Below are 19,731 nucleotides of genomic sequence, written 5' to 3'. Positions count from 1 at the left end.
CACTGGATTTAAAACCAGTTCAGATGAAACAAATGTTATCAAGTAACTATTGTAGAAAGGAAAAGAATAACTACAAAACAATTCTGGACAGATTCTTCAAGCTACAACTGTTCAATTCAACATTGACTTCCTTACTAGCAACACAATACTACTCATTATTAGTTAACAATTTTTTTTAAAGTTATAATAGTGATAAAATACAATAATTCAATTTCCACTTATAAATATAATTTTTAAAATCTTTAGTTCTTCCATTTATGAGAAAGTGTTTCATCGAGCAGCTAGTTAACTGCATAAACAGAATTACCATATCTCATTAAATAAAGTGAATCTTTATTACGTTAAAATATATATTGGCACAATATGACACTTAAAATGAAAAATATCTAGTATTTAATTAGAAGTTAATAACTACTTAAAATTATTAAAATAGAATAATAATTATCTAAGGCTGAAGCCAATTTTTACCAAACTGAATTTACAGCCTGAATCACTAATATCTGAAGGATAATGCCTTCAGCAAATAAATGTATTTGTTATGCAACAATATCAGGTTATTACATTACATTTCAAGATTCATACATTTTTTCTAATAATAAATAAATCGAAGAGGTTCATTTTGGACAAACATAAAGAAAACATAACAAAAGTTTTAAACTGAACACCACACCAAAGTAAAAATAAAAAATTAAATACATACGAGTTCTGTAAACTTTTTATAACATCTCTAATTCTGGCAGTTTCTTGTGTATATTTTTCAATAAGTGCTTGTTCATGATCAGCTGTCTTCAATTCACTTTGTAATATACTATTTAAATATGATCTAACATCACTAATTTTCACTGATTTCCAGCTGCATACAGCATCTACAACTTCAAGCGGTGATAGTAACCGTTCTTTTTCTAAAAATACCAAAAATAATCAAGCTTTAATGAAAAAAACAATATGAAATTCTGTTTTGTATTTAATTTAAAATAAGGATCTATAAAAATGGCAGAATGACCGATAGACTAACCTGTTCGGTTAATGCTACGACCATGTTTTGAAAAGTATGAGAGAATATAAAAAATGAAATTACAAAGTTAAAACTAATAGTTTTAAAACATATAACTTGAAGATACATTTGGGAGCTAATTTTACAATACTGATGACTGAAACAAATTTCATGTACATAAAAAACAATAATTTTATTTTTCTCTTATCTTGTTTGAATTTTCAGTAACACAAATGTGTCTGCCAGCTCACATTGAATTTAGCTATGTAATATAAAGCAGTGCATTATTTCATAATATAATACGATTCCAATTTCATAGCTCTCTTTCTAATGATTCACAGTTATTTTATTTTAATTCAGTCCATTGATCAAGGTTAATGAAATTACTTTCTTCTGTCAGCTTTACATAGTTAGTTTTTGTATGTAACAAATTCATGAATTCATCAACCTATGATTGCAGATGAATGCCTGCTGTAAACTTACATAGAAATTGATTTCAGAATTACTCCATCAATTCAATGTGCCATTCATTGAAAATGCTTACTTGGATAGTTTAAGGTAAATAGAATGTGTGTTAGAAAATGTATTTGAAGACAGTTCATTTTGAGAAAGAGTATGGGTTCAAGAGAGGCCATTCTGGCCATCAGGCTAACTTTAGAAGACAGGCTTAAACAAATAAAGCTATCTGCATTATATTTATAGAGCTTGAGAAGGCATTTGATAATACAGATTTGAACAAAATGTTTAATATTTTTAAGAAAATTGGATTGAAATATAGGGAAATAAAACATATATAAACTAAGCAAAAATCAGGTAGCATGTTATAAGAATAGAAGATGAGGCTAAAAGCAAGTCCTGGTTCAAAAGGGAGCGAGTGAACAAGCACTTCTGGTAGAATGACCGATAAAGTAAACTGTTTGGTTAACATTGTAAGCATGTTTTGAAAAATATTCATGCCAAAGAAATGGACAAAATTTGTAAAGTTCTGGGGGACTAAACAATTCTAGAGAAGACACAATTCACGGACACAATTAGAAGACACAATTCAAGACACAATTAGAAGACACAATTCAGGAATTAAAGATGAAAATTGAGGAGGAAAAAGTTATGTTAAAATTCACAATTTTTTTTTGGCAAAAACCAAGGTGAGTTACAAGCCTGAATGGCATGGATTTATTACTGCTAGGGGAGAAATTCAGGCTAAGGATAAATAAGAGTAAAATAAAAATAATGAAATATGACAGAAAGGAGGATAATAAATTAAACATTAAAACAGAATATAATATACAAACTCATAGAATCTTACTACTTATGAAGCAAAATTAAAAAGAAGTCCAAAATGAAGTAGAAATCAAAAGCAGACTGGAACAAGAAAAGACAGCATTTATGAAAAAAAGAAGCCTGCGTCAAATATATATCTATGAATTAGAAAGAGATTCTTGAAATTATTATTGTAGAAAGTAGTAGCACTTATAATTGTGAATATGGACATAGGAAAAGCAGAAAGGAAAAGAATATTAAGATATCTAAGTTTAGTTTGGTGACAGTGACAAATAGCGGTGATAGAAAACAAGATTGGGAAATATAAAACAGATAGTGTCATGTTTATCACAATTGGAATCAGGTGATTCAAGTAACCTCATAATTTTCTGTTCATATTGTAATCGATTCATTGTATCGCTTAATTTATACCAGATCTGTAGGTAATGTTCAATCAGTGTATTGTAGATAAGTGTACCCCATTTGTTAGAATTCTAAAACACAAATTATATAACAAAAATATGCCAAATAAATTTTCTAAAAAGTCATATAATGTAAGAATCTGTATATATAAATTATTTAGAATTTTTAAAAAATCTTGTGCAATTCTGAACAAAACACCAACTTTTTGTTATTTTATTCTATTTTCAAGTTCCAACTTGCAGCATCATAACGAACTATGATTATAACTAGCCTCGCTCAAATTTTTTTACCCTTACGTATAACTCAAGAACAACTCAATTAATCTATCATCCTTTCAAATGCGCAAATTTAGATACACTACTATAGCATATCTAAATTTCAATGAAATTAAAATTACTATAAAAATTAAAATTAGAATTAAATTAAAATTAAAAGTAAAATTTTTTTACTATAAAAATTAATATTTAGTCTAGTAGTTTTGGAGAGTTTTGAGCCCAAAAGTTTATACATAGACCTGTAAATGAATATTAGTAGACCACAATTTAAGTGAATGGCATTTTCATTCCCCTCCCTACGACTACCACTATGCATTTCTATATAGGTTTTGGTTATGTGACTTCATGAATGTTCTCTAATACTAATGAAATCATTCAATGAATTATTCTGCAATTTTTAGCTGTTTTATATATATTTGAAGAACTTTTTACATTATGTCTCAGTAAAGTATTCTAAAGTATTTTTATTCTTAATGCATCATACTAAATTGTTTGAGCTCTCTTTTTCTCACACATAATCCCTCTCAAAAATTCTCAATCTATTGGGTTTTAGCTTTCATATATTTACTTTGAAAAACAATTGATTAGGAAACAGCCAATTCTCCCGATGAAATTTTATAATAATTGTACTAAAAAAAAAAAAAGTTAAATATACTTTTGTCCCTGCCGTTGCAGGAGGAGGAAGGTTTTGTGTAGCAGATCTGTTTATATTTTGATTTATAAATTTACTCCAGAATGGCTGTATCAGTTTTCATTATCACCAAACTCATGCCAATTAAGTACATTGGGCTTATAAAATTATTTGAAGAAAATAAAATTGTAGAAGGTAAACCGGTTTCTCCAAACCAAAACATCAAACATTTTTGAAAATCATCTAATGGAATATCAAATAATAATAATACAGGAAAAATAGACTTCAGATTTGTGTGTTGTTGGGTTTCATTATAATGATATGCTTGAAAAATAGTCATGAAAGTTCAAAAAAATATATATTTTACAAAAATAATCATGAAAATATAACAAACATTAAATTAGTAAAAAAATTATTATGAATTGGCTATCTGAAAATAAAAATTTTTTTGTAGGAATTATTGGTAATCAGTAACCGCAGTTGAATTTAAAAAAATATATTACTTGAATATTATTTTTCCTACATTTAAAAAACTGCGAATCATCTAATGTTAATATAAAATAAAAAATGATATGATATTACAAGACTTTACTAAACATATTTCAACTGATTTTCCATTCCATAGCACACTGTTTCACAACAAATAGGTACATTAAACTGTTTCTTTACATTATCTCTTCCATTGTTTCATTGTGACTGTGACACATATAAAATACCTAATGTATCAAAAATATCAGTCGAGTTACTTACTTGGAGAGTAATTATGTTTATTACACACTAGTGCCCAAGTGGTAAAACAGAGGGTAGGTGTGCTTGTAGGGTTAAATATCAGTTATATTTTGGTGGGTTTTTAATACTGTTTGGAAACCACTGTAATCCTCACTTTCCTAGTAAGCCTTGTACAATAGGGTCTTGTTGTTCTTGAGAATGACTGCATCGTTTTGGAGAGTGGCTTGTAACCCATGTCAAATTACCTACACCTATTATGGTTATAACACTTAAAAGTTGTATAACAGTTAACAATTCCAATTCTGAGCTTGGATTTGGCACTTTTCATCGGTCAACATTTACTCCATTTTTTCTCCTTGTGCAAAAAGCTTATATATATGAACTGCCTAATAAGTAGGAGAAAAAAATCTATTGATCATTTTAGTAAATGTTTGAATTTTTGCTAGATTGAATTAAAAAAGATTGGTTTTTAAAGATTTTATTTATATGTTAATCCATTACGGATTATTTTTTTATTATGTTTGCTTATTCTTTTCAAATTAAGTTTAGGTTCTCTTCCACCATTTATTATATACATACATACACATTAACATACATTTTATTAAAGGTACATTTTAGTGTACTGCAATTAATTATTAACACAAAATCATTAACAACAAAATAGCGAGCTTGAAAGTTTTACCAGTTTATATAAAGAGCTTTTCATTCATATAGATTAACAAAAATCATGTATATACACATCGCATAAGAAGCGTAATATAGATTGACCAACTTAAATGAGAATTTGTGGGGTCCATGTTTTCATCATCAGTTATAAAATACTATATTAGGTAATTCATTATAATTGTTACTCATAAAAACACATTGATAAAAATCTAGAATATATTTTAAAAGAATCTTGTCATCAGAAAAATGATTTAGATATATTTTTATTTATTAACCTAAAATGAGTGTGAAATGTAATTTAACATGTAGATTTTGATTTAAATTAGACGGCTTGTGAACAAATTTAAATGAATGCATGTTTATTTTATTATAAAAAAACCTTGAAAAAATACTAGTTCAAGAAATTTTACCCAGTGCAATGTTAATATATTTTCATATCTATAGCATTAACTAAAATTACCATGCAGAGTATAGATATTTAACACTGTTTCCTTAGGAGTGGTAAAAATTGATGTATTGTCAATAAGCCAAGAATGAATAAACCAGCATGAATACTCACAGCCTATGTGTAATGTTAACTTGAGTCATTCTGCTATGTTGATCATCTTCTTTGTCAACCCACCGGCTTTTATTGTTCACTTTTTCTACCTGGTTAACTACTTTTAAAACTGGTACCAGTCACTTTGTCACTTCAGTTTCATAGTGAAAAGTTTGTTCTACCTGCTGCAGAATTATTCTAGAATTATATTCTCTCTCTAGGAATTGCATAAGGGCCTAGATGCTTTTAAATACCATGTTTTTGTTATATAACATTTTGGTTTATTTTCAAAGTCTGATATCCTGATGTAAACAGATCTATTTATTTTTTTCATTTCAAACATATATCAAATGGTACATAATCAAAATTGATTATGATATAGAAACCTGATTATCATAAAATTATAAAATAACTGTTTAGAAAAGTAATATTAATTGTTTTTAATCTAAGGGAATTGCATAAAATTACATATGGACAATTTCATTAAAATATAAAAAAAAAAATCATCTTTTTATTCCACTTAAATTATTGTTCTATTTACAGCATTTTTCATTAAGTTACTGTATACATTAGTATTATCCCTTCAAATATGTTAAATTGTAAAATAACTAAAAAAATACAATTTTTTTATTTATCACCTCCCAAGCCCTGATAAGTAGTGAATACTAAAACACTTCTAATTTTGAACTATATTTGAATTTAAATTAATTAGCTGATTTTATTTTTAGGTAGATTTCATAAGAAAGCTATCCTCCAGACCCCAAAACTAGTGTCAGCTCAAAAGTTTATATGTACAAGTTTATATATATTTCACTTTCTTGTGGACTCTATAACTGCTGTAATTTTGTGCCGGTAACTTTCCAATTGTGCCTTAAAAATAACTCATCCCAAAATCTAGGATGTGTTTGGTAATGGCCAAAATCAGACCATCGGGGTGGAAATGGAGGGGCTTTTACAAAAAAATAACTTATAACTTTCTTATTAAGTAAAATATTGACTTCATTTAAAGTTCCTACTATTCTTTGGATAAGGCCCTAAAACTTATCTAAGTAAATTTTTTTTTATATCACCAACCATTGGCCCAAGGGGTTTCAAAGACAAAAAAGAATCATACCTCGCTTAATAGGCACAGTATCAAATCCGTTTAAATTGATTTTGGGATGAGTTATTTTTAAGGAACATTACCTAAAACTTTTGTCTGTAACAATTTGTAAAATGACCAACCCTTACGACAAGGGATCACCAAAATGTTGCTGGAATTATAAGAAGATGAGGCTTGTCGTATGCTAAACATGCGAAACTTTTTTTCACATGCAACCATTGACATATTGAGTAAATTTTGAAGTTTTTCTTAACTTTAGGTGGAAATCTTTTTTATCACCTACTTAGCACCGGTGAAATCTACCTCCACCTTCTGGCATGCTAAAAGGGATCTTTTTAATTGAAATTTTTTATTAGAGTTTAGAATTTCTTTATCTTTGTTTCGACATGCAAACAATAAAACTAAGAAGAAAAACTGAAAACCTGTTTTTATAATAATCTAAAAACTATAACATTTATTCATTGTTTGTGTATTTATTTTTTTTAAAAATATAAATTCACGTGTGAAAAATGTTATTGCAGGTAAATGGCGTGTAAAAAATTGGAATCTTGTTTTTTAGTAAAATAAAAAGAATGAAACTTTAATCTGTGAGTAGTAAGGGGTGAGTAGAGCATAACATTGTTAATAAAGCACAGGATTTGTTTTATAAAATAATTATATAAAACTTTTAAAATTATACATAATTCTTGGATGACATAAATTTTGCACTTTTTTATATACTATTTTAATTATTATATTTGACAACTCTAAAAAATATTTTTATTAGATGATTTTATAATAAAATCACTGCTGTTATGAATTTACTGAAGCAACTCTGTTATCAGATATGCTTCAGCCAAACCCATTCAATTCTAGCCACATATTTTTATTTTATATGGATACTTACTGCGTCACTTTTCAGCAGTTTTAACACTGTAAATAATCTAAATCTTTAAATTATACAAAATTTAATTTATATGAGGATCCTATAACTTCAGACCTTATTAATGCATTCTCGTAATAAGCATCATCTATATTTGTTTTCCAGACAGACCTGTAAAAAAAAGATCCTACTAAGTACCATTGTCATCTCACAACAATTTAGTATACACACCAGTCAGGAATGATGATGGTATTACATGCATATTTATTAAGGGATTAATACGAAAATATATGCTGTGAAATAAAAGAAACGTACAGTGATGATTGTAACTTTATTATTTTTTGTATCAAATAATCATGTTATTAGAAAAACCTTTATTTATTTTTTTATATTTAATTATTTAAAAAAAAAAATTACTGGGAATTCTTTCTTTAAAATGATACTTTACTTTTTAAAAAACTGACAATGAGAAATGCTTTGAAATTTTTTGTGCATGTGTGTACAGCAGAAAAAAATAGAATTTTTTTTGTGGCAAAATATTCTAAATCTTACTGATTGTAAAAGATGTATAAAATTGCTTTAAAGTAAACTGTATGGGAATGAAATTGTTATAGTGAATTTCTATATAGACTGAATTTAGAAAATGAGGGGTGTTAGGTTGAAGGAATTAAAAGAAAAATAAATAAAATATTTCTTAAAGATGGAAGAGTTCTCGGTGGTAAAAAATAGACTTATGAGTTAAACTATAAATCTATTGTAGTTATACAATTGAAATGTCATTAAAAGAATATGTATATAGTCTTTAAGCTATGAGAAAAACAATATGGGCATTTTTTCACAGATTGTTCATCGATGACAATCCACCAAAAGGCCTGTACCCCAGAAGTAACAAACTCAGGGTATAAATATTTTAAAGAATCATGAAAATTACACCGATACAAATTCATACCTCAAGGTGTAATGAATATTATCAAATCTTAAACAATATTTGATAGAAATGATGAAAACTTCTGAAAAAATTCCTCAGCATTCGTAACCAAAATCTCAATGAGAGTTTTCAACAGAGTTTTTTGGCAATGGCTCCAAAGACCATATTTATAGGTTTAAAAACTACAGTTACGAGCCATATGATAAGTTTCAATTTTGATGATATAGGGAAAATCCTGGATTACTACAGTAAGTATTACAAAATTATGGGATTAGCTTTTAACTATAGCGCAAGGGCTAATAATAAATGATATTAATCATGCCGCTATAGCTGAACATAACTTCAAAAGATTCAAAAAGAGATCAGAAAAGACATATTAAGTAAAATAAACATAAAGGAGGAAGAAAAAAAGGGAAACTTGAATATGTTGAAGAAAACTTTTAAAATGTGAGTTTAATAATTTCTTTAATAAAAAATAATATTTTTTACTTAAATAAAAAAAAAATTGCATTACTTAATAGAAAATTGCATTTTCTATTAACTAATTTTTTTTTTTAAATGCAGGTAGACTCTTCTTAAAATTATTAAATATATTCGAATAACATGTTTCCTGGTTGTTTAACTGCACCTAATATATCAATAGATAAATAATAACATCAAATTATAATTGTAAAAATTAAGAAAAAGCATAATTTTTTCACTTTAATAATTGAATCCTGTCCTACAAATATAAAAATTATTATATTTTATACATTAACCATTTACGTACTATCTTAAGTTTTAGAGAAAAATATATGTAATTAAAATGGGTATAATTTTAAAAGAAAATTACCTCAAATCATTTTTATAAATTTCTTATTGTATTAATTTATTCTAATTAAAATTGTAGATTGGTAAAATATTAAAAAAATAAATATGATCCCATCACTTAATATAATTAGATAATCATTTTGTTTCCTACATTGATCATTTGGTTTGTGGAGCTTGAATAGGTCCTATAATTTTTTTCAACTCTTTGTCTCGCATCAATTCTGACTTACTATAAAGTTAAAATTTTAAATATTTATAAGGTGGACATAGTTAAAGAACTTAACCCGCAAAAAGGTTTCCAAATATTACTACTACTGAAGTAGTTGCCGGTGAAAGATCTAAAATGAATAATTATCGCTAAATTGATTTGTTTAAAAAAAAAAACATTGTACAGTTCTGATAGACATTTAATTTTAATTTAAAAACTGTGAACACAATAATAGGTATTTGTTTGCTTATCGTACATTAATTTTATCGTTACATAAAATGCACATGTAGTTTTTTCATATGTACCTTCACTGTAATAATTTGTATTTTTTCTATAATAAAAGTTGTGAGTTCAGATTCACTAGATCTATTTAATATTCACGTTTTCTTTTATATTCAAAATTTAATGATCATTTCTCTGTTTAGTCTGTAGCCATCACCAATGTTCATGTATTTAAATTTAATGGTTTTTTATCACTTAAAATATTATTTCTATTTTCACATTTAAAGTAGCTATAATTGTAAAGTATAATACAAGTGCTGTTGCACTTGTATGTAGTAAGAAATAATATTGTCTAATTTTTTTTATTTTTAATTTCAAATACCAAATGATTCCATGTTAATGGGAAATAGCACTGTATTAAATAAAAAACCTTTAATGATAGTGCTTAAAGATTATCATCAAAGAATAAGTTTTTCAAATCTCCAGGATCTGTGTCTGGGTTTTGATTATGTATAATTTGTGAAGCTTTGATATCATTATAAAACCTAAGCAAATACATTGTAAAAACCTATATACATTGTAAAAACCTATTTGTGTTGTTAAATTTAGTTTGTTTTTGTAGTACTTCTCCGTCCGTCTGAGTACTCATCGTTATTTTTTACTTTTATTTTTTAATGGAAAGATTTCATATAAATATTACAAATTTCCGCTTAATATATCATATTGATAGTTGTTTAGCTTTAAAATAAAATTTTCAGCTACTAGAAACTGAATTTTAAAACACCACCATAATTTTATTTGTATATATCAATAAAAGCAGATATTTGACTATTTTTTTTATGATTTGTAAATGATACCGCTGCACTGAAATTATCCTCTTTCTGATGGCATAAGAACAGTTTATATATATACAAAGGGCACCATCCAAACCCCGTAAGGGAAGACACCCGCCTAGTGACATTCCGGTCGCCACCCACCGTCCCCCCTTCGGTTCAGTGCCCTGTTTGGGGTTTACGTGAGTTGTCTATTGCGCTCTGACTTTTACATCTCATAGCAATAAGCCTGGCCTCATTGGGATGCCACTGATGTAAATGCCTCGGCAGAAATTAGTCGATAGACATTTGCATCGGTATTTAATAACTCAGCTTATTGCCTGTAGGCCTCATCCTGACATCTTGAATGTCCTACATTGTATTCCTCTGAACTAACTAACCGAGCTCGCGGAAGTGCGAACCCCGCGCCTAGTTCTACTTATAATGAGCCAATTTCGTGAATGTCTCGTAATTCGAGGCAAAAAACACAACATACCACCAAAAATGTTGATTACAACAACGAATATTTAGTCCCGTTTCCCTTGGTGAACTCAACTTAGTTCAGGCCACACACTTAGGTTAAATTATGGACTGCGGTCTGGTCCACTAGGGAGAGGTGAACAGACCTCCGACTTCCCACCTCCTAGCGTGTCCGGTCGCTACACCACCCCCCCCCCCCACCGTTCCTATCCAGTAGTGGCTTTAACGGAGGACATCTTCTCGCCCTCAAACTGATTGCGCACCACAGCTTTCAGTTCAGGCCCCGCAGAGATCCTGCTGATGCAAGTGCCCCGAGGGACATCTGCATCGGTAAAGTTCACCCCGAGATAGTTTTTCGTGTTTATGCCTTCAGAATGAAGACAACGGACACCTGCAGCTACCACGTCGCCCTCAGGAACTAAGCTAGAAGCCTAACCGCGGAATGAAGACCCCGCGCCTAGCACTAACTTTATTGAGCCAATTATCGAATGTCTCAGGTCCGAGCAAACTACCACTATAACAAAACTTTCCCACTAAAGTTTAACACAGCGAAATTTAGACCTTGTTCCCTTAAGAACCACGCTTATTACTCGAAATGAGTAATAACTCCGCTCCGGTCTGCCCGGGAGAGGAGAAGTAACACCTACTCCCACACAGCTCCATCGCGGAGTCCCGCGTGACATTCACCATCTTTCGTAACCACCGCTGCATGCCACCGAAGCGGCACCCAGAGACGCCCCGCCGACAGTATCGTTAGCTCACAAAATGCCTCCGTCGAAGCGCGACCGCACCCCCCGGGACAAGGATAACCATGCCCGTTGGCAGCGGCCGCAACTCCGTCGACAGCTTTACTCCAACAGAATAACCCCAATTATTCTAACCGAGGCACGCTGCCTTAAGCGCCTACCTTCGGCCAGTCAACTGCCCAGGCGGTCCCTAGCCACCCAGGTTCCTATCACCTACTAGATCCCTTCGGCGGTCCTGCTCAGGGCGAGGAAGCGAAGGAAGCCAGCAACTATAGTCCACTCTCTACGAGTCCTCCAGTTGACTCGTACATCCAAAACAGAGTTTACTCTCTCGAGTTCCCTAGTAACTCTGGTACGCTCAGCTTCGTACCGGGGACATATGTGTAGGACATGGTCCACGGTGTCATCGACCCTACAGTCCGGACAGAAGCCGGAATCAACCAACCTGAACCTAGCCAATTTATCCCTAAAGGCACCATGTCCGGAGAGGAACTGTGTCTTGTGCCGATTGGGGGATACCCAGCTAACCGCTCGCAACTCTCTAACATTGGGGAATATACCATGCGTATAACGAGCTGTCAAAGAAGTATTCCACCTATCTTGCCAAGAGTCGAAACCTTGGTCTTCAACCTCACGCATACGCCCAGCAGTAAGAAGGTCTCCCTTCTTTGCAACATACCGCTGGCTACGTTCAGTGGCCGAAATATCTACAGGTTTGATGCCCGCGATCACAGTTACTGCCTCTCGCGAGACAGCCCTGTAACCACCGACAACCGCTAACAAAAGAAGACGCTGGGCTCGTAATAGAATGTCCCTATAACATTGGTACCGCAAACGATGAGCCCAGACGGGGGCAGCGTACAACATAATGGCCTCGCAAACACCTTTGTAAAGAATCCGCATGGTACGGAAATTCAACCCCCAATCGGGATGGACCCCTCTACAAACGCCGAAGAAAGCATCAACTGCCTTCTTCGCCACATACTGAAGGTGCTCCTTGAAGAGAAGCCTCTCATCAAGGATAACACCCAGATATTTCTGAAGGGTGACATACCTAATTGAACGATTGTCCATCACAACCCGCGGATGCCAAAAGTTAGATTTAAAATACAATTTTTCTTTACTAGTCGATAAATAAACTGCCATGATTATGTTAATTTTCAATGATTATCTTTTCATGTCATATGTACTATTGAATTATATTTTTTAGTTTAACCGTTATGAATTTTATTATCACAAAATGACATCATTTATTAAAATATAATTTTAAGTTAACACAGAAACTACATGTAAGTGCAGGTACACAAATGTTTAGTGGATAACAAAGTAAATTATTTACTACCATAATTTACAAGTAAGTTGCAATTAAAAATCACACCTGAAAGTGAATTAATGATTTAAAGGGTTTTCATCACTGTGAGCTTTATTCTCTTAACACTTATTCAAAAAAAAAATATATATATATAAGTGATGTTTGTATGATTTGAATATTATAATACTCTAGCAGATTTTGTAAATTCTGCAAAAGAATATCGGTGGTTATAAATATAATTTCCCAACAGTGAAAGTGGAGATGTCACTCTTACCCCAAAAAACATAAAAAACTTTCTCATGAAAATTAAACAGATCGTTTCTCTTTTTGGTAGATACATTAAAACCTGCCACAATATGCTTCATCTCTTATATGAAGTAATTTGAAAGACATCCTGGAACTTTAGATGTTATCCAAATTAATCGCTTCATTACAATATTGTCAGATGAATTGGTGGAATTTAGAGAAGCTTGAGGAAGAGGAGGTAAAGAAGATTTTTGAGGAGGACATCGCAAGAGGTCTGAGTAAAAAAGATAAGGTAGAAGAAGAATGGGAGAATGTTTACGAAAGGTAAAGTCGATAGATGGGTGGAATATATTGAAGAGTTATACGGAGGAAATGAATTAGAAAATGGTGTTATAGAGGAAGAAGAGGAAGTTGAGGAGGATGAAATGGCAGAAACAATACTGAGATCTGAATTTAAGAGAGCATTAAAAGATTTAAATGGCAGAAAGGCTCCTGCAATAGATGGAATAGCTGTAGAATTACTGCGCAGTGCAGTTGAGGAAGCGATTGATAGATTATACAAACTGGTGTGTAATATTTATGAAAAAGGGGAATTTCCGTCAGACTTCAAAAATAGTGTTATAGTAATGATACCAAAGAAAGCAGGGGCAGATAAATGTGAAGAATACAGAACAATTAGTTTAACTAGTCATGCATCAAAAATCTTAACTAGAATTCTATACTGAAGAATTGAGAGGAGAGTGGAAGAAGTGTTAGGAGAAGACCAATTTGGTTTCAGGAAAAGTATATGGACAAGGGAAGCAATTTTAGGCCTCGGATTAATAGTAGAAGGAAGATTAAAGAAAAACAAACCAACATACTTGGCGTTTATAGACGTAGAAAAGGCATTCGATAACGTACTGGAATAAAATGTTCAGCATTTTAAAAAAATTAGCGTTCAAATACAGAGATAGAAGAACAATTGCTAACATGTACAGGAACCAAACAGCAACAGTAACAGTTGAAGAACATAAGAAAGAAGCCGTAATAAGAAAGGGAGTCTGACAAGAATGTTCCCTATCTCAGTTACTTTTTAATCTTTACATGGAACTAGCAGTTAATGATGTTAAAGAACAATTTAGATTCGGAGTAACAGTACAAGGTGAAATGATAAAGATGCTACAATTTGCTGATGATATAGTAATTCTAGCAGAGAGTAAAAAGGATTTAGAAGAAACAATGAACGGCATAGATGAAGTCCTACGCAAGAACGACCGCATGAAAATAAACAAGAACAAAACAAAAGTAATGAAATGTAGTAGAAATAACAAAGATGGACCACTGAATGTGAAAATAGGAGGAGAAAAGATTATGGAGGTAGAAGAATTTTATTTGGGAAGTAGAATTACTAAAGATGGACGAAGCAAGAGCGATATAAAATGCCGAATAGCACAAGCTAAACGAGCCTTCAGTAAGAAATATAATTTGTTTACATCAAAAATTAATTTAAATGTCAGGAAAAGATTTTTGAAAGTGTATGTTTGGAGTGTCGCTTTATATGGAAGTGAAACTTGGACGATTGGAGTATCTAAGAAGAAAAGATTAGAAGCTTTTGAAATGCAGTGCTATAGGAGAATGTTAAAAATCAGATGGGTGGATAAAGTGACAAATGAAGAGGTATTGCGGCAAATAGATGAAGAAAGAAGCATTTGGAAAAATATAGTTAAAAGAAGAGACAGACTTATAGGCCACATACTAAGGCATCCTGGAATAGTCGCTTTAATATTGGAAGGACAGGTAGAAGGAAAAAATTGTGTAGGCAGGCCACGTTTGGAATATGTAAAACAAATTGTTAGGGATGTAGGATGTAGAGGGTATACTGAAATGAAACGACTAGCACTAGATAAGGAATCTTGGAGAGCTGCATCAAACCAGTCAAATGACTGAAGACAAAAAAAAATATACTAATATTGTATTGATTATAAAGACAAATTGTTATTCATACAATGGAATTTAATTACATTCATAAGCCTTTAAATATTATAATATCGAATCAAGAATCGATGAGTTAATCCCAAGTTTTCCTAATTTTTTAAATGTTTTCTCTCAACTTAAAAAACTATGAAACTTTTTTTTCTTTTTGCTAGAGCCCTTCTAATCTTTCCTTACACATGTCTTCCCCTCTGTAAGAGTTGCTGGACATTCTTAAATGTACATTGATGTTACCGCTTTTCTACATAAAATTTTTAATGTTTTTTTAAGTTAATTGAAAACTCACCGATTACTGTTTCCTCTCCAATCTAATTTGATGAAAATGACAATTCTATGTATGATTAAAGTCTGGGATAAAAGTCCTCCATCTGACATTGCTGAAAAAGAAAACTTACCAATTTAGTTATTATTAAATTACAAATAAGTAACAGTCTATAAGTTGTATTGGTATAATTTTTTGTTTAATTATATTTAGTTAACACAAAATTCAATCCACCTTAAAATTATAAAATTTAACTTTATGCTTTTTGTTATGAAGAAATTTGGTGAATTAAATTATAAGAGGTGTGAATTAAATTATAAGAGGTGTAAATTAATTCATCAAGATATCCATGTCTAGTATGTTGTGCTTTTAATATAATAATTTGCCTGGGAAATAAGTTTCATACGCAGACAGATATCACTCTGTTAAGGGGACATTTAGAAAGTTATTGCCTCAGTCTAAGAGATAAATCCAGAATTTTATCAAACAGAATGCTCAAAGATGTAATTGATATTCTTGAAATCTATTTGAGGAAAAGGGATTCCAATCGACTCAAGAAGTCTAATTAACAATAATAATAATTAATATTTATGTCTCTGAAGGAGTCACAACTCAACAGATAACCTGACATGACACATATCTATTTCCAAAAAAACGCTGAGCCAATCTTAATAAAAACTGAACATCAATAGTTAGGCTTTCTGAGGAAAATGGATATTTTAATGGTTTTCCTGATGCCTTTCCCACAAAAATTATTGCATATCAGCATGAAGTTGACTAAACTATAGCTGATATTCAGCCCTGAAATTGATCCTTTCACTCTGTTCATCACATTGACTGGTTTTATAGTGTCATCATAAATTTAAAGAAATCAACTTTGTATGGTATCACTTGTATCTCGCATGACTTGTATAGCACAGAATTCGCAGATCAAGAATTTACAATGTAATGACTTGTTCAACCACTCCTTCAATCTATTTAGTGCTGGTAAAGGAGCAATTGATGAAAGATATGATATTGCTGTTTCCAACTGTGAGATTTGTTTTGTAATTCATTTTTTGTGAGCAAACTTAGTTAAACTAAAATCTGTAGATTATAATCTCATGATTATACTAATATTATGAGTGACATAGTCATGGTGCCAGAAAATCATGAAGAACAGCTGAATATTGATTTGTAATCAAGAATTACCTTAAACCTGATTGATATTTAAATATTTATTTTAAAAAACGATAGAGGAACCGGAACTGTTATGATAATTTTTTTTTATTTCTAGTTACTTAGGAAGAAATTGTACTTTGAAAAAATAAATCAATAAAATAATTATAATCAGATATATATATGTCATTTGCCGTAAACAAAAGATTGAATGCAACAAGATACGAGATGCATGTCCCACAAAATAGCATTGGCATTCTCAAGGAAAAAGAAATTCCTATAGCACAAGCTTTCTAGTTATATGGCGAATTAATTTTCAAAATAAAAAAAACAAAGCAAAAACGTATTTAGTCAGGGTTTTTAATCACCTGTATAAAAGCTCATCGCAAACTTTTGGTAAATGTATATAAAATCAACTGAGTCTTAATTATTTATAATCAAGTATTTTTATAATTTACAACAAATTTAATATAAGTGAACAACAATTTTAATCTGATAACAGGATTACACAACTCAGATTGCTTCAATATATCAATAAACAAAGTTGCAAGATTGATAAAAAAAAAGTGTAAATTTACTCAATTAAAATAAACAAAAAATCCACAAATTGAATGACTTAAACTTATACAATATAAAAATTATGTATTAAATATTTTTAAATAAAGTAATAATCATTTTGTTTATATTTCATTTGTATATTTATAAAACTTTCATGTTCCAAATTAAATTGAACACAATGCAAAGGTTAATTTGAAAAATTGTCGTTAATAGTAGATACTGGTAACAGCTATGCCTTATCGCAAAGTAATCACTCAACAAGAGATTCATGCCAACCGCTCTGATGTCTGTTGGTAATTTTGTTAACTCCTAATTAAAATGTAGGATCTTCATACAAGAATAGTGGGGTTTTGAACATTGATTAAATGAAAACAACAATACCTACAGTTGATGTTTATCAAATTTCTCATCTCATATAATTTTCTTACGTAACTAATAAATTTGAATCGGGCACCATTAGTTGCTCGGCAAATCATAAAAGAAAGTTGGACTTTCTCTAATTCAGATGCTGGCTTCTGTGGTGTGAATGGTAGCATCTCGACCTTTCATCGAGAGGTTCTGGGTTCAAATTCCTGTCAGGCAAGGCATTTTCACATGCTATAAAAATTTCATTCATTTCATCCTCTGAAGAAATACCTAACAGTAGTCCCAGAGGTTAAAAAAAGGATCAAAGCAGAAGGGAAATTTTGAAAAGTTATTTTGGTAGCCCTGATAGTCTCTAACCTAAAAGTTTGTGTAACAGCAGTTCAAACCACCAGATTTGTATTACTGCTGAAGCGTGTTTGGTTCATTATTATGTACATTGTTCAAAAAAAAGCTAAGTGTGTTTTGTGGCGGGCAGTATTAAAGTCTGTAATTTTAGTTCAGCATGCCTTTTGACGTTAAAATGAAAAATAGCCACCGCATAAAAATAACGTACGACATTGGTTCAAATAGTTTGAAGAAACTGGTTCTTTCTCAAGGAAACATCAACAGGCAGACCACGAGTATCAGATGAAACGGTTGAACAAATTAGACAATCTGCAATCAGAAGTCTAACATATCTATCTCTCGTCAAAGCCTTGACTTAGATATTTTGAAAATAACAATTCACAAAGTTTTATAAAAAAAATTGAAAAATACGACATATGCCACTTAAAGGAAAGAATTAAAGAAGCAGTTGTAACTGTAACAGAAGATATGTTAATTCAGGAGTGGGCAGAAAACCGAGTATCAATTGGAGATTTACCGAGCGACTAATGGCACATATTGAAATTTATTAATTATTTAACAAAAACTGTTTGAGATGACAAATTTGATAAGTAAACAACATCAACTGTAACATTTTTGTTTTCATTTAATACACGTTTAAAACCACCATTCTTTAATGAAGATTCTGAATATCAATTTGATTTCCAGTAAGGTGTTGACTCAAACTAAACTTCATTTCAAGGAAATTTCTTAAATTAAATAATAATGTATATTAAATACAAATTCTTAAACAAAATAAATTTTTTAACTTGTAAAAAATTTTGCTGTAAGAAGATTATATTATGCGAATCAAAAAATAATTTAATACAATGTACATTTTTTTATGTAGTTATACAGTTTTATTAGGTAACATAACCATAATGATTGTAAGCAATTTGGCTTAAGTCACAATTTACTTAAGAAAAAGTTCTTCTCTAACATAAAAACATCCCTTGCAAGGTTTAACAAGGTAATGCCTCATCATTTCCCTACAGCAATAGGTGAATTACTTTGTGGTATTCAATTGCCTTCTTCAATGAGCCTGATATAGAAATGCATAGTAGCATTTTAAGACCACCAAAATGCAATTGATATTGACCAAAATATATGAAAATTTGAACATGGAAGATTTCTATGCGATTATTCATACTACGTTTCTTTGTAAGCATTAACACAGATATATTTACATAAATATAATAAAAAATAAATAATAATTATTTAATAAATGTTGAATATATTGCTTGATCATAAAATATCTACAATACTTTATGTTAATTTGTAATCGCTGAATGTTTATAGCGTTTATTAATATTCATACTGATTCTAAACTAACATTTTATTACAAAAGTAAAACTATTAAAATAGAATCAAACGTAAAATTGTTTTGCTAAAAATGAATTTGTATTTTGTAGAAAAAATTTATACAACTCAAAAAGTTTTATTTTTACAACTACTTACAACCTTTGTTTTATATTTCTAAATATCTCCTTCGCAACTAAGGCATTTATTTTAATTAGGAGATGTGCTTTAAGATCTTCACATCACAGAACTCAAACACCAATCCATTTAAAATAATATATAAAAGTAATGAACAAAATAGTTTCTAGTAATCTAAAATCAATCACATACTCCAGTTGACCATCTTAGGACACTGTTGTTAATTAAACCCTATGAAAAAAAATATACCAGTAACTAAGTATTCAAACATAATTTTAAGCTACTTTTCCTTTAATTAAACTTTAACCATGGTCTTGCAGCCTGAGAAAATTTTTTATATAAATAAAAATGGTGAATTATTTAAAAAATATC

The 19,731-nt window shown here is 30.4% G+C and overlaps 1 long non-coding RNA gene across 1 annotated transcript in view; it reads right to left on the bottom strand.

Moving 5' to 3' along the window:
- Positions 1-840: 840 nt before the first annotated feature.
- Positions 841-19,731, bottom strand: part of LOC142324418 (uncharacterized) — a 31,035-nt gene continuing 12,144 nt past the window's right edge. Inside the window, exons 2-3 of the long non-coding RNA XR_012756280.1 lie at positions 15,502-15,592; positions 841-902 (exon numbers count right to left, since the gene is read on the bottom strand). This is a non-coding gene — a long non-coding RNA (uncharacterized LOC142324418). The remainder of the gene's footprint in view (positions 903-15,501; positions 15,593-19,731) is intronic.

This window comes from Lycorma delicatula, chromosome 5, assembly GCF_047948215.1.
Source record: "Lycorma delicatula isolate Av1 chromosome 5, ASM4794821v1, whole genome shotgun sequence".
Taxonomy (NCBI): Eukaryota; Metazoa; Arthropoda; class Insecta; order Hemiptera; family Fulgoridae; genus Lycorma; species Lycorma delicatula.
This window is presented reverse-complemented; position numbering and strand designations above follow the sequence as displayed.